The sequence below is a fragment of the Triturus cristatus genome, chromosome 7 (assembly GCF_964204655.1).
Source record: "Triturus cristatus chromosome 7, aTriCri1.1, whole genome shotgun sequence".
Lineage (NCBI taxonomy): Eukaryota > Metazoa > Chordata > Amphibia > Caudata > Salamandridae > Triturus > Triturus cristatus.
In genome coordinates, this window is record NC_140590.1 from 618,992,366 (window position 1) to 619,005,946 (window position 13,581).

The following is a 13,581-nucleotide window of genomic DNA, read 5'->3' on the forward strand; positions in this document are numbered from 1 at the left end:
CTAGTCTAGATGGGTCCCTGGTCCGCTAACCAACACTCTCAGCATGGCGATCTGCCCCCAGAAGCTCCTGGAAAGAGGGGGCTGCGACAATCATGCATCGGGGGCTCGCGGAGTTTGGGACATGCTTGTACAGGGGAGGCATCTCCACTAGGGCTGAGGAGTGTCGACCCCTGCTTTCTCGCAGTGTGTGAAGCAGAATTTTCAGTTATTACCATTTTATGTTTGGTTGGTGGCAAGCGGGTGGGCAGGTCTGCTCTGTGAGCAGCCAGGGCAGGGGAGGAGTGGTGTGCCTAGGAGGCCCCACAAACCAGTCATGCATTGCAGCCTGCATGGAGAACATTGCCTCCCTGTAAGCCCTTGGCTGGGCAGCGTCCCCACCAATCCTTTGGGGAGGGTCTGGAGGGAGCCTGGCTGCCTGCTTCCTGTTCCTGGCGCAGGAGCTGAGAAGACGCGGGACCCGGCCGGCATAAAGGTATGTCTATTTTTAATTTTTTTAAATTAAATTAACCCTCTACGCGAGCCATGGCGGCTGCGACTGCGCCTATATTTTAGCTGCCGCTGCGAGGCCCCACAGTGACAAGGGCTATGTGCAAACCTAAGACGCGCAGTTGCCTCACCGCCTGTTGACATTCCACTGCATTACCCTGCGCTGAATACGCTCGAGATGTAGCGGCAGGCTGGAGGGCGCCCAAATTGAAGCAAAGCCTGCAAGAACTTTCATGGCAGCCCGAACTCAGGCCTGCTCCTGCCCTGCCCATCTGTATGCCTGATGCGGCCCACCACTTGGAAGCAGCGCTGCATGTAAAAAAACTGGTAGGATGGCATGATCTTCATTTATTATTTATTTATTTATTTATTAAGGAGTTTTATATAGCGCTAGTCCGATCCGAGGGTATTGGAGCGCTTCACAACAGTTTTTGCGCAAGATTCATACAATAGCAGTACTCAGCATATAAGTTCGGCAGTCCAAGTGTGCTGAGCAGCATTGAGGTAGTACGTGAGTCCTGAGATAACCTCATAGAGTGCACCTTGTCTTGGGGTTGATACAATAAAGCAGGATTCTACATAATACCATAATGCCATATCCCTTTTCCCCTTTCATGTTTTCAAGAGCTCCCATTAATCAGTCCTTGCCATAGTTGCGATCGCCCCCCTCCAACCCTGGCTCCTGAATTATTTTGCGCTTGAGCCTACTCTTTGGCAGGGGGGAGCCACTCTGTATCAGCCCTCTTCAACTGCTGCCTGGGTCTGTGTGTGCCCCAATGGTGGGACACTGGCTCAACCCATTACTGATCCACTTCGACACCCTCCTTTTCTGAATTGGGAGATCCGCCCGACACCACAACAGTGCAACAGTGCAGCCCGTCATTGCACAGCCTGCAAAAACTGCTGGCAGCAAGCCCTCACTGAGACACGACATCGAGCTCCACCCTTGGGTCTATACTTACATTTGCCGTCACAAGACCTGCATGGGGGTAGTCACACTGAACTGACCCCTGCAATGGTGTGAGGCGATCTGAAGAAGCGTAAAGTGTCATTCGGAAAAACCAAGGCAGTCGATGACCCAAGCTCTGCAGAGTGAGGGCCCTTTTGATAGGTAAAACGCACGGCTGGATGGACCAGAGGAAGAAATATCTGGGTTGCCGGCGCCTCGACGATGAAGTGACTGGAGAAGTTGAAATCGCAACTCAAGACAGTGGCCAGTAAGAACAAACACTTGGAAGCCAGAGGCTGACAAAATAACTTTCACATCTTAAGGGTGGCAGAGACAGTAGACATAGGGCGCTCAGAACTCTTCATTGAGGAACTACTCTCTGAACTCTTTGGAAGCCCAACCTTTACATCAGTTTTGTCGTAGAACGGGCTCAGAGATCCCTCAGACCACGCCCTGCACCAGGTACCCCGCCACATCATAATCATTGCGCAGCTCCTGAATTTCAGGGATCGCGACTCGACCCTACATCTGACACGGGAGCTCGGGCCCCAACACAGCAGACTGTAATATCTCTCTTCCCTGACTTCACCATGATGGTTCAGGAAGCTCGACATAAGTTCAGTGAAGCTAAAGCAGCATTATCTACTGTTCTAAATGCATCTACATGCAACCTATGGGGTGGACGGATGGGGTTACACTGATGCTACGTCGCTGTAATTAGGAGAAACGCCTGTTTCATAGGATTCCATCATCCTGTTCTACCAATATCTGCCATGATGAATTAGGTGTGAGTTTTTTTAGACAATCTTATTAGGCTTCATCCACTCCTTCTGTAGCATAAGCTATGGTGAGGTACTGTTGAATCGGCCCGAGACATTCTGTGGCTGAAATATATTAAGTTTCAACGTGACATATTAAATAACCCGGAATTTTTACTGACCCAGATTCTTACGGTGTTTAGTAAACAAGGGTTCAAGATGTTATTTGCACAGGTGTCTGAGGAGGGCCGTTATAAAACGTAATGCGGCAAAAAGTGTGTTATTTTACATTCTGCTTTGCTGATAGGAGTCTAAACTGGGGTGGCATGGAGAGCAAAAGAATGATGGATTTAACCCAGATCTCTTGACTGGGGTGTGAGAAGTTGGCCTGATATATGCTGTCCACTAGTCATAGTGGGCACCCTGTATCAGTCCAAACAACCCCTTATTGGTTATAGGTTAAAGACAACCTTTATTGAAAGCTAGCCTAGTGGTAGCTATGGAGAGCAGCCTTCAGGCTAAGTCTTGAAGGAATGTAAAGCAGCTTGTTTTACCAGCCTATATCTTGAGTTCCTAAATGAAAGATATCTACACTAGGTAAATATATAAAATATATGTATTTATTACTAAACACACCCTACTAGTCTCTTTATGAGACTAGAGGTCAAAACACATAAGTTACACTTCAATAATCACAGTAAAATAGCACAAATACACGTCAGGCCCTAGGGGCGAGCCAAACCATATACTAAAATAGTGGTATAAGAACCACGACTTAACTAGACACAAGGCCTAGAGCCTGTAGAATTGCTGGGACCCCAAGGAACCACCCAAGGTAGTGACACAGAGGACCCACGGGGGCCGTGTGCAGTGTGTGAACACAGCCGCGAGCTTCCGTTAGCTTCTATGGGGAAAGTTGCGGTTAGATTTTGAAAGATAAGAGACACTTAGAAATGAGTCAGGACCAAACCCTTTTGGACTTAGGAAGTTCTAGGGCTAACACCCACGGGAGCACCGGAGTACTCATGTTACCTCACCCAGGGAAGCCGGGTGCATAGGCGTCTTTTGGTGTCGGGTCGCGTGGTCGATTTCAATGGGAGCTGGCAAAGAAGTGCTGCTGCCGTGAAGATTCGAAGTATCCGAAGAGATCCAAGCCTGGATCGAAGATGAGAAGAACCTGAAAGCAGAGGGGACAGAGTCTGGGTCACTAGCCAGAGACCAGGAAGGCGATGGACAGATGCCCACCGATGTCGGGTGATTTTAGGTGAAAGAGGTGAAGCTTGACTCTTCAGCCACGAGGACCAGGAGGCATCGAGGATGACCAGGAGCTGGATTCAAGCTGTCTCACGAAGGATGTCGAGTGCTGCAGCGTCGGTGCCCAGATTGGACACAACAAGCCTTGGCAACAGCAACCCATGCAGAAACGAGAAAGATGCTTCGGTGCAGATCAGCAAGGTCTGAGGGACTCACCACTTGGTAGAGAGTCGGGGAACGTCTGGAGCAACCAGGGAAGCCCAAGGAAATTAAAAGTTACCCCCTCAGGGACCCACCAGTCAACGGACCAGGGATCGCAAAGGGACCTCGAGACGAAACACAAAATGGCGGCCCATGGGTCACTCAGGGTGACTAGGCCGACAATCTTCAGAGGATTCAGTGCTCGAGGTGGGGGCTACAAGTCAGCCCAAGCATGACTTCAGGAGACGTCGAGAAGTCTATGCACTTGCAAAAGTGCACGGTGACCAGGAAGTGCACGGTGACCAGGAGTTCCGGTTCCACTCTACTCACAAGGGCTGCAGGTCTCAGCTTTGCTGGGGACTCGGGTCAGCCTCTGAGATGTCTGGAAATCCTCTTCCTGGGCTGCAAATACTTCAGAGTCTGGCGGGAGCTTCGGAAATGCAGACCGGCAAATTGCTTCATTGGTGTCTGCCAAGCAGGGGAGTCCCTCCTTGACCCCAAGGGAGATTTCTTCAGTCCTCTGGTCTTTAGCAGAGCGTCGAAGGTCCAGGATTCGGCTTCAGAGTTTCGTCCAGGGTAATCTAAAGTTCTGGTTACAGAAGTTCCTTACTTATACCTAAGGAAGGGGTTGGACAAGCTCTGGGGACCCACCCATGGGAGGGTTTGGAAAGAGGGGTGGCTACACCCATTTCCTTTGTCCAGTTTCGTGCCAGAGCAGGGGCTGGAAGCCCCTGAACCGGTTTGAGCTGGACTATGCACAAGGACACCAAATGTGCCCCCAGTGCAGGACTTCAAAGCACTCAGAGGGTGCTCCCACCCAGCCCCACTACACATAAGCCTGTCTGGGAGGTGGTTACACCTCCCTGTGACAGGAAACTTATTGTCCAGGCCTCCCCTGCCGGAGTTTCGGTCAGCAGCAGGAGGCCAGATCCGTGTCTGTGGATGCAGCATCCATTTTGTGATGCCAGGGCTCTATTAAGTTTCCACCGGGTAACCCAGTACTGCCATGTCTCTCCCTCTAGATGGGTGGGATCATACTCCCACACCAGTTACTGGTGTGGGGGTATGATTCCAAGGTGTTTAACACCAAACACAACATGTTTCAGTGGAGCCAGTCCCAAAGTTAGCATTTACCGTTTGGTTATAATGCACTTAAGAGTATATGGTCAGGCTGCACTACAAACAGCATCAGAGAAGGGTCCCCGAACACTGCAGAGGGACTCTGCTCATGCAGGGGCACCCTCTCACATAAGAAACAAGCACTCTGCCTTCAGGATTGATAAGGCCTGCTATAGGAGTGACTTATAGGTTTATATGTGTGTATATATGTAGTGATATAGGTAACCTATATCACAGTAAGGGGTGCATGCACCACCATACCCAGGCTGCAGCAGCAGACCTGTGGTGTTATTTTGAGTGGCTTTCTAGGGGTGGCATAATACATGCTTCAGCCCCTGGTAGGCCTCTGGGGTACCTATGCCCTGGGTACATAGTATACCATATACTAGGGACTTATAAGGGCACCTCGGATCCAATCTGTAATGTACCTAAAGTGCATGGAATCCTTTTAGAGAGGAAGCAGCTAGGCTGGGGCCCTGAATAGCAGGGTCCCAGCCAGACTAAAGTCGAAAAACAGAGAAACACCAGTAAAAAGTGGGGGTATACATGTGAAGGAGATCCTACTCTCCTACATGGGGATGAATATTTTGATTTGTTCTGCATTCCATCCATCAATTGTGTGTCTTTTGCTGATAGGAGTAGGTCTGCATCCTTTTCTGGACTGCATCACAATTAGTCAACAGAGATTTCTGCTGACATGGTTTAAGTGCAACATGGTGCATCGGCTGCTGACAAAATGACTGGTCCAGGATGCTGGCTCTTTGTCCTTGTGACGGGTTTTCCAAACAAAGCACACTGCACTTTTTCTGTAAATTTTATGATGTGGTTAGAAGAACCGCTATTAAACCCATTCTTCGGAAGAGTAATTTTAGTCACTGTAAACCAGCTATGAGGTATAATTTAGCAATCAGGTTCAGTAGAAGTTTTTCTGGCAGTATCAGCCTTCATTTGGCAGCAAATCCACATTGTTATGTTATGTTAGGGTATTTGTAAAGTGCATGGCTGCCCCAGCAAAGGGGCGTCCCAGCGCTAGTGTTGACCACATAGTGAGGAGACAGAGGGGGGATTAGCATTGGGAGAAGAGCCAGGTCTTCGCCAGCCTTCTGAAGGTCAGCTTTGGATATGGGTGGGGAGGGAGTTCCAGAGGGTGGGAGCCAGCAGTTTTAAAGATCGACCGTCCGCTCTGGCCCTCCGTATCCGGGGGACTCTGGCCAGACGACGATCTGCCGAGCAAAGCGCACGTGTGGGTACATAGTAGGAACATAGATCACTCAAGATTCTTGGGCTAGTGCCCATAAGGATATTATGGGTGATACACAGTGTCTTGAAGCGCACTCTCTGTTCTAGAGGAAGCCAATGCCAGGTGACAGAGGAGTCTGGAGACATGACAGTATTTGGGGAAAGCAAAGATAGAGCGAGCTGCCACATTCTGAACACGCTGCTATCTTTTAATTGCGGATTTATTTGCTCCCAGAAAAGCACGTTGCAGTAGTCCAATCCAACAAGGATCGAAGATTGGATGATCAGCTGCCGAGTCTTAGAGTCAAAGAGACCTAGTATTGGTTTAAGGCCTCGCAGAAGACCGAAACATTTCCCTGCCACTGATTTGGCGTGGACCTCAAAGGTAAGATCACTGTCCATCATTATACCTAGGTTCTTCACCACAGGTTTGGGTATGGAGGGACACTCCAAGAGCCGGAGGCCACCACTCATTGGCCCAGAAGTGTGAATCCCTGCCTGCCAGAAGGATCTCAGATTTGGCCGAATGTAGCTGCAAATAGTTGGCGGCCATCCACTCCGAGATGACTGTTAGATCCTGTCTAAATTTTTACGCATCCTGGCTAGGGTTGTTAGAAAAGACGATCACCAGCTGGGTGTCATCTGCGTACGACACCAGGGAGATGCCCCGGGCCTTGGCCAGCAGATCCAGTGGTCTCACATAGGCATTGAATAAGGTAGGGTTCAATGCTGACCCCTGAGGCACCCCCACAACGCAAAGGGGGAGTGCAGTAGTGGAAAGGGGGCAGTGACTTGAAAGGTCCGACCATCTATGAAGAATGAAAACTAGGAGAGGGCTTGACCCTTGACACCAATCTCCTCCAGGCGTAGGAGCAGGATCTCATGGGAGACCGTTTCAAAGGCCGTACTCAAGTCCAGCAGAATTAATGCTATAGTTCTGCCTGCATCCAAGGAGTTCTGTTGCTGTTCTATGACTGCCAGCTAAGCGGACTCGGTGCTATGCCGAGGCCGGAACCCGTTTTGGGATATGTCTAGTCTTAAATTAGCTTCCAGGTAATGAGTTAAGATAGAATTGACATGAGATTTCGTGATTTTAGACAGGAACGGAAGCAGCGAGACATTCAGAAACGGATAGTAGATGCATGACTGGCAATATATTTATATAGCTGAGAACCATCTCAATCTCTGATGTTTGCATCAGTGAATTTCTATTTTTTTATATTATCGTGGTATGTTTTTAGGATAGTAATTTTATGTACTGGGAGGCAGTTAACATTTTGAAACTTAGAGCCTCTTTTATCACTGTCTGATTTTAAATATGTACTAGAATAATTTGTATTATGCACTATGATGCATAGCTCAATGTTTATGTATGTACGTTTCTGGTTTCTATCGAATCCGAATAAAGTTTATACTGGCTGACTGTCCCATCTATATCCCTCATGGCATACAAATTATTGATGTGGCCCACCCATGTCTTCCAAAGAGAAGCTACTATTGCAGTGTCGACTATCTTACTAAATAAAGAGGAGTTGTGGAGGAGTGCACCCCAGCTCTGGTCAGCATAATTATCACAGGAGGCGGTGCTGATACTTGCTTCTGCCTGCTAGTTGATCCTCCGCCACGATAAGAGCGTGAGACTTGGCCAGTAACTATAGGCTTCACTGGCACAATGGGCTATGAGGGGACGTGAGGTTGCCAGAATGCAGGTTACTGTCACTGTGGTTATGGGGCGGCAGCACAGAATTGTATGACTTATTGGGGCTACTGCCCTGGCCTGTGGAGGAGCTCCTGTTTGGCCCGAATATCACTGTTCCTTTTCAGGTCCTTCTCTGCAAAGGGCTGGTGCAGTTAGAGGCAGTGACAACCAGAGGTGCACTTCACACGTACTGAGAAATACCAAACTTTTCCCAATGGATTGCGGCAGAAAATACAATGCAAGGCCGTGGGCCTGAGGGCAGAGAGACGCTCTGTGTCCAACGGAGAGAGCATGCAACAGGGCGTCTGCCTGTTGATGAGGCCGGGGGCTGTATGCACTGTGGACTGATTAGATTTCAAGTCTACACTGGCTGTGACGACAGCTACAGTCCACAGGTACGTCTCAGGGGAGGAGATGGGTGGGGAATCACACACTTCAAGGTATGGCGGAGGCGTTGGCAGCCACCCTGGATCTCCCTGTGCAAAATTGAGCCAGACACTATGGTTGCCTTCCAGGAGTGAGCCCCGAGAGGTCCTTCTCCCTTTTATTTATACTTTTTGGCCATGCCCAGCCTCCGGGGAGTTTGCATTTCGTAGTTGACAGGTTTATCAGTGTTGTGGATGGAGGGCCCATGATAATGTTGGGAAGGGGCCGTGTGACCTGTGGATCTACGGTGCAGCTCTAATGCCACTTCTTGGCCTAAAAGTACTCGGAGGCAGTAGTGCAGTTGCTTGGTAGTCGGCGCCGATGGGTCTCTCTGACCACGTCCTGCCGCTCCCAAAATGTATTATCACGACCCACGTGGCCACGGGGTCTAACCATATGTCCATATCAGTGTACAGTAAAGGGGGTAGCAACAAAAACAAGCATTGGCATAGCCAATAGGTCTCGCCTTTGGGACCATTAGACATGCAACAGTTGATGTTGTTGCACCAAAGATATTGTGCTGCATAACTAAATACTTGTATGTTCTGAAAGGCGAGACGTATTGGCTATGGCAATGTTTTTATAGCATAACTATGTTTCTAAACACTACTACAAAGTAATGAATTGTGTGCTGCTGAAAAATCGAAAGTAGCCTGAAGGCTAAAAATACAAAATGTACCTTCCGAGCAATGTGCAGTAATATTTTTTTAGCATACATAATACACCCAATTAGAGCTTGGTAGTTTGAATTTTATTTTTGAGCTATTGGTATTGCTAATATGTGTTGTTTTTCTGGCACCTTATAACTGTGTAACCAAAGATATTGGCAGTGGTTTGTCCAGCAATAACTGACGAATGTTTGTTAGTTTAAATTTCATTGCAAGAATTTTTAGTTAACATTTGTAGTACTTTAAAGTAAGTTGAGTGGAAAAAAAATATTTATGATGTACATTTATACATGTTTTATAAATATATTCATTCTGTTGCAATATCTTTTAATATTTTTGTAATAATGCCATTGCAAAATATTACTTTACATGTCTGCAGTAAATATGGCATAAGTGCATCGGCTAAGTCTTCCACATCTGTATTGATCATAAACCAGTCCATTAGAAGTTAATTGCTAATATCCATAGATTGAAATGTTTATGTATTGTGCACTTGTGTTGTTATTGTAGATGGTCCCAGATACTTTTGACAAAATATGATTATTTTTAGTGCAGCTGCTAGATATGTAGCACAGTTATTGGCAGAGATCAACAAGCCACATAAACAGATGGCCCCAGAAATCTGTGCGCACACAGCAGCCACAGGTTCAAATTAAAGCAGGGCTCACTCTAAGTTTCAGCCTTCCTATAACTCGAAAAGAGAAGCAGCATGTGCTAGGAGAAAGTGCTTGTTTCTATGGTGTGTGTAGAGAGCAGCCCCTGTTTTAATGTGAATTGAGAATGTGCACCGGTAACATTATAAAAATAAATGTAAACAAATAAAACCAGGGTAGGCACAGGGAGATTATGTGATTGTTATTGGCAGTGATCAACAAGCCTCAAACTTGGTTAGGTGGAGACAGTTAACAAGGGAGGGCGAGGGTGAGACAGGCAGGGGAGAGAGAGTAAACAAAGATAAAGAAGCGGGCACGGCCACGCTAACTGTGAACAGATGGCCCCAGAAATCTGTGCACACGCAGCAGCCACAGGTTCAAATGAAAGCAGGGCGGACTCTATGTTTCATCCTTCCTATAACTTGAGAAGAGAAACAGCATGTGCTTGGAGAGAGCGCCTGTTTATATGGTGTGTGCAGAGAGCAGCCCCAGTTTTAATGTATTATACTATACATGCTAACAGATACTTTTGACAAAATATGAATATTTTAGTGCAGCTGCTAGATATGTAGCACAGTAATTGGGAGAGATCAACAAGCCACAAAAAGAGATGGCCCCAGAAACCTGTGCGCACACAGCAGCCACAGGTTCAAATTAGAGCAGGGCTCGCTCTAAGTTTCATCCTTCCTATAACTTGAGAAGAGAGGCAACATGTGCTAAGAGAGAGCTCTTGTTTATATGGTGTGTGTAGAGAGCAGTCCCTGTTTTAATGTATAATACAAAAATACATGCTAGCAGATACTTTCAACTAAGTACGATTTTTTTAAGTATAGATGCTAGACATGTAGCACAGTAATTTGCAGAGATCAAAAAGCCAAAAACTTGTTTAAAAGGAACCAGTTGACAAGGGAGGGCGAGGGTGAGGCAGGCAGTGGAAGAGAAAGTAAAGAAATATAAACAAGCGCCCGCGGCCATGTTAATTACTAACAGATGGCCCCTGTGCGCCGCTGCTCGCTCCCGCAAGGTGGATGCCACCACAAGCACGAGTGCTTGAAAAGCGCAGACAGATTTCTACATGTCATCTCCTAGAGTAGCGCACGAGCGCTGCACTAGGCTCGACCTAAAAACTCTGTTTACTAAGTCATGTATGCAAGTCTAGCACTCCAGTTACGTCACTGCAGCAACACTACATTCCTACCCCAAATAAACAAGTTGAAACAGCAGAAACTTGAACCAACAAATCTAATAATATCAAGACAGGCTTGATGCTGCATACCAACCGTATACAGTCATAAATATGGAATTAGTTGGCAAAATGTAATATAGAGCAGACTGCCCACTACTCACTATACATGGTGATCGGATTTTCCATTACCTGGAAATAACAACTAGCTAGTACACCAGGGGCCGTATTACGTATTGGCATTGTTTGCGCCTAGCGCACCTTTGAAAAAGTGCGCTGCCCGCAAACAATGCCAATGCGCCCCATTATGGTGAATGTGCTGCCCTGGGGGCTGCCCGCGAACCTATTCTGCCCTGGGGGCAGCGCATTCATGTGAAAACACAGAGCAGCTGCTCCATGTTTTCACAGTGCAGGCGGCACCCGCCTGCACTTTCAAAGGGGATTAGAGATCCCCCTGCAGGCGGGTGCAGCGGGTATAGTGACTATACCCACCTGCAAGGGGATGTCTGGGCGGGTCCATGGGACCCGCTTTACCCTCTGCAGAAGGCTTCTCTCAGGGGGCACACTAACCGTGCGCCACCTTTTAAATGGTGCACTGTCGGTGCGTCTTCCAAGGGCTTCTTTGACTTGACGCCTGCGTCTGTAAAACGGCGGGGGCGCAGTCAAAGGAATTTCCTCATTTGCATAGGGCACACCCTATGCAAATGAGGTAACACCCTCTGTTGATAGCGCTGGCGCTTTAAGTGTGCCAGCTCTATCAGTATTATAGAAGGGGACGCACAATCGTCTGCGCCCCATTCTATAATCCCAAAGTGCCCCAAGGGGCGTGCAAAGCGGGCGCAAACACTCATTGCGCCCCCGGGCCACCTTATATTATACGGGCCCAGGTGTTCCCTCAGCTTTGTGGATGGATCTGAGTTACTCCTGAGTTCATACCTGGTGTGAGTGGCGTAGATGAAGTGTTGTTCAGGTGAGCTAGCTTCACAACTCACATTGCTGCCCACAAGAGGAGGGGCAGAGTCAGGAATACCATCAGCTGATGCCGGCAGATGGGAGCCAGGCTTCTGACTCTGACAATGTGTCATTTTCGTCCAACGGAAGCTCATTGTCAGTCACATCACAGGAAGACTTGGCACAGGGGGAAACCTGTTGAACACTGATACGTTCCGGGTGACTTCTGTCTCGCGACAAGCAGTGACCTTGGTACCTTGTACGTGGACAATGGTCCAAAGGCAGCGCTCGAAGGGTAGACTGAACTTGCTTTCTCGGAACCGATTCTTGATGAGTACCAAATCTCCAACTTCAAGAGTGAACACTTTTGCACGCCGGTGTTGGATGGCTCTATCATTGGCCTTCCTTCTCTTCTCATGCACTCGGTCATCAATAGGATCAGGGACCCAAAGATGGTGATGGGGATTGAATCCATGATTACTACACCCATGGAGAGATACCCAGGAGCCTCCCCTTAAGTGGAGTGCAGAGTCTAGCGGTAAGCCCACAGGAAGGAGTAGATGGCCAGTTCAGGAGCTCACTGGCTGGCAGATGCAATCTGAATGACTTTGGTTAGTGTCGTCATGAATCTCTCCACCACTCTGTTAGCAAGGGGCCAACAGGGGGTGATTTGTTTGCGAGATATGCCAAGCGATTTCAGATATGATGCCACTTTTTGGCCTTGAAAAGGTGGACCATATCCTGCCCTTCATTGTTTTATCAGGCCATGTGTGTCCATGATCTTCTCAATTTTGGGCACCATTTCACTTGCACTTAGAGAGGAGGGGATCTACACTTCTGGATATTTTCAACAGTCATCTATCAGGACCATGGTGTGTCTTCCATCCGGGAGGCTCCCAAAATCAAGACTAGTGCACACTCAAGGCTGTTGTGGTCCTGTTTCCGTCACCATCGGAGCCGGCGGACTGGCTTTGCCTGAAGCTTGGCACCAGATGCACAACCTTACCAGCGCTTCAACCTGTTCATCCATCAAGGGAAACCACACTTTAGTTTGTAGCCAGCTCTTGCTCTTGATCATGCGCTGATGTACAGCATGGGCGAGCTGAACTACACATCAGTGAGGTAGGTGGGGATGTCGAGACGATGTCCCTTCAGGAGGCAGCCAACAGGGTCAGCACTCAATTCCTGATGAACATGATAGAGACTCTCCATAATGCGTCAGTCCTTGGGTTGAATTGGGCACATTGGTTCTTGGACGCAGGCCACTGGTTGGTTTTTACGGTTTCCCGTGCTTTCTGGAGGCCTGGCACATAGCTTCCATAGAGAGCAGAAGAGGACAAGACCTGTCAGCCACATACTTCACATACTCTTCTGTTTCAACCGCCTCTTCTTCCTCTTCCAGTGTGGCCGCACGAGGGTGCCGAGACAGTTAGTCTGTTGGGTTGGTGGATCCGGGACGGTATTCCTCTTTACAGTTAAATTCCTGAGGTTGGAGCATCCATTTTTCGATCTGCTGGGGCGGCTTTGATGCTCTGCCATTGAACAACATTATGAATGGTTTGTTGTTGGTGGTGACTGTGAATGGATTGCCATAAACATATAGATGTGAGTGGCGACACACCCAGTGAATGGCGATTGTCTCTTTCTTAATCTGAGAATATCTCTGCTCCGTCGTTGAGAGAGATAGGCTCGCAAACGCCACTGGGGTCCAGTACTCTTCTGCCTGTCATTGTATCAACACGGCACCCGGGCCTTTTGGGCCTATGCCTACAGTTATAGCGGTGTCCTTCTGGGGGGTCATGATAGACCTGTGTCGTATCAGCTGATAGGGCGTCTTTGTTTGCTTGAAAAGCCTGTTCTTGTTCAGGGCCCTGGGAACAGTGGATCAACCGCAGTAATTGACCATACCCACAAAACTGTACAGTTTCGTCACTGTTGCTGGGGAGGCACTTCTTTGATGTCCCATACCTTGTTGTGGTCAGGGGCCCCTCTCTC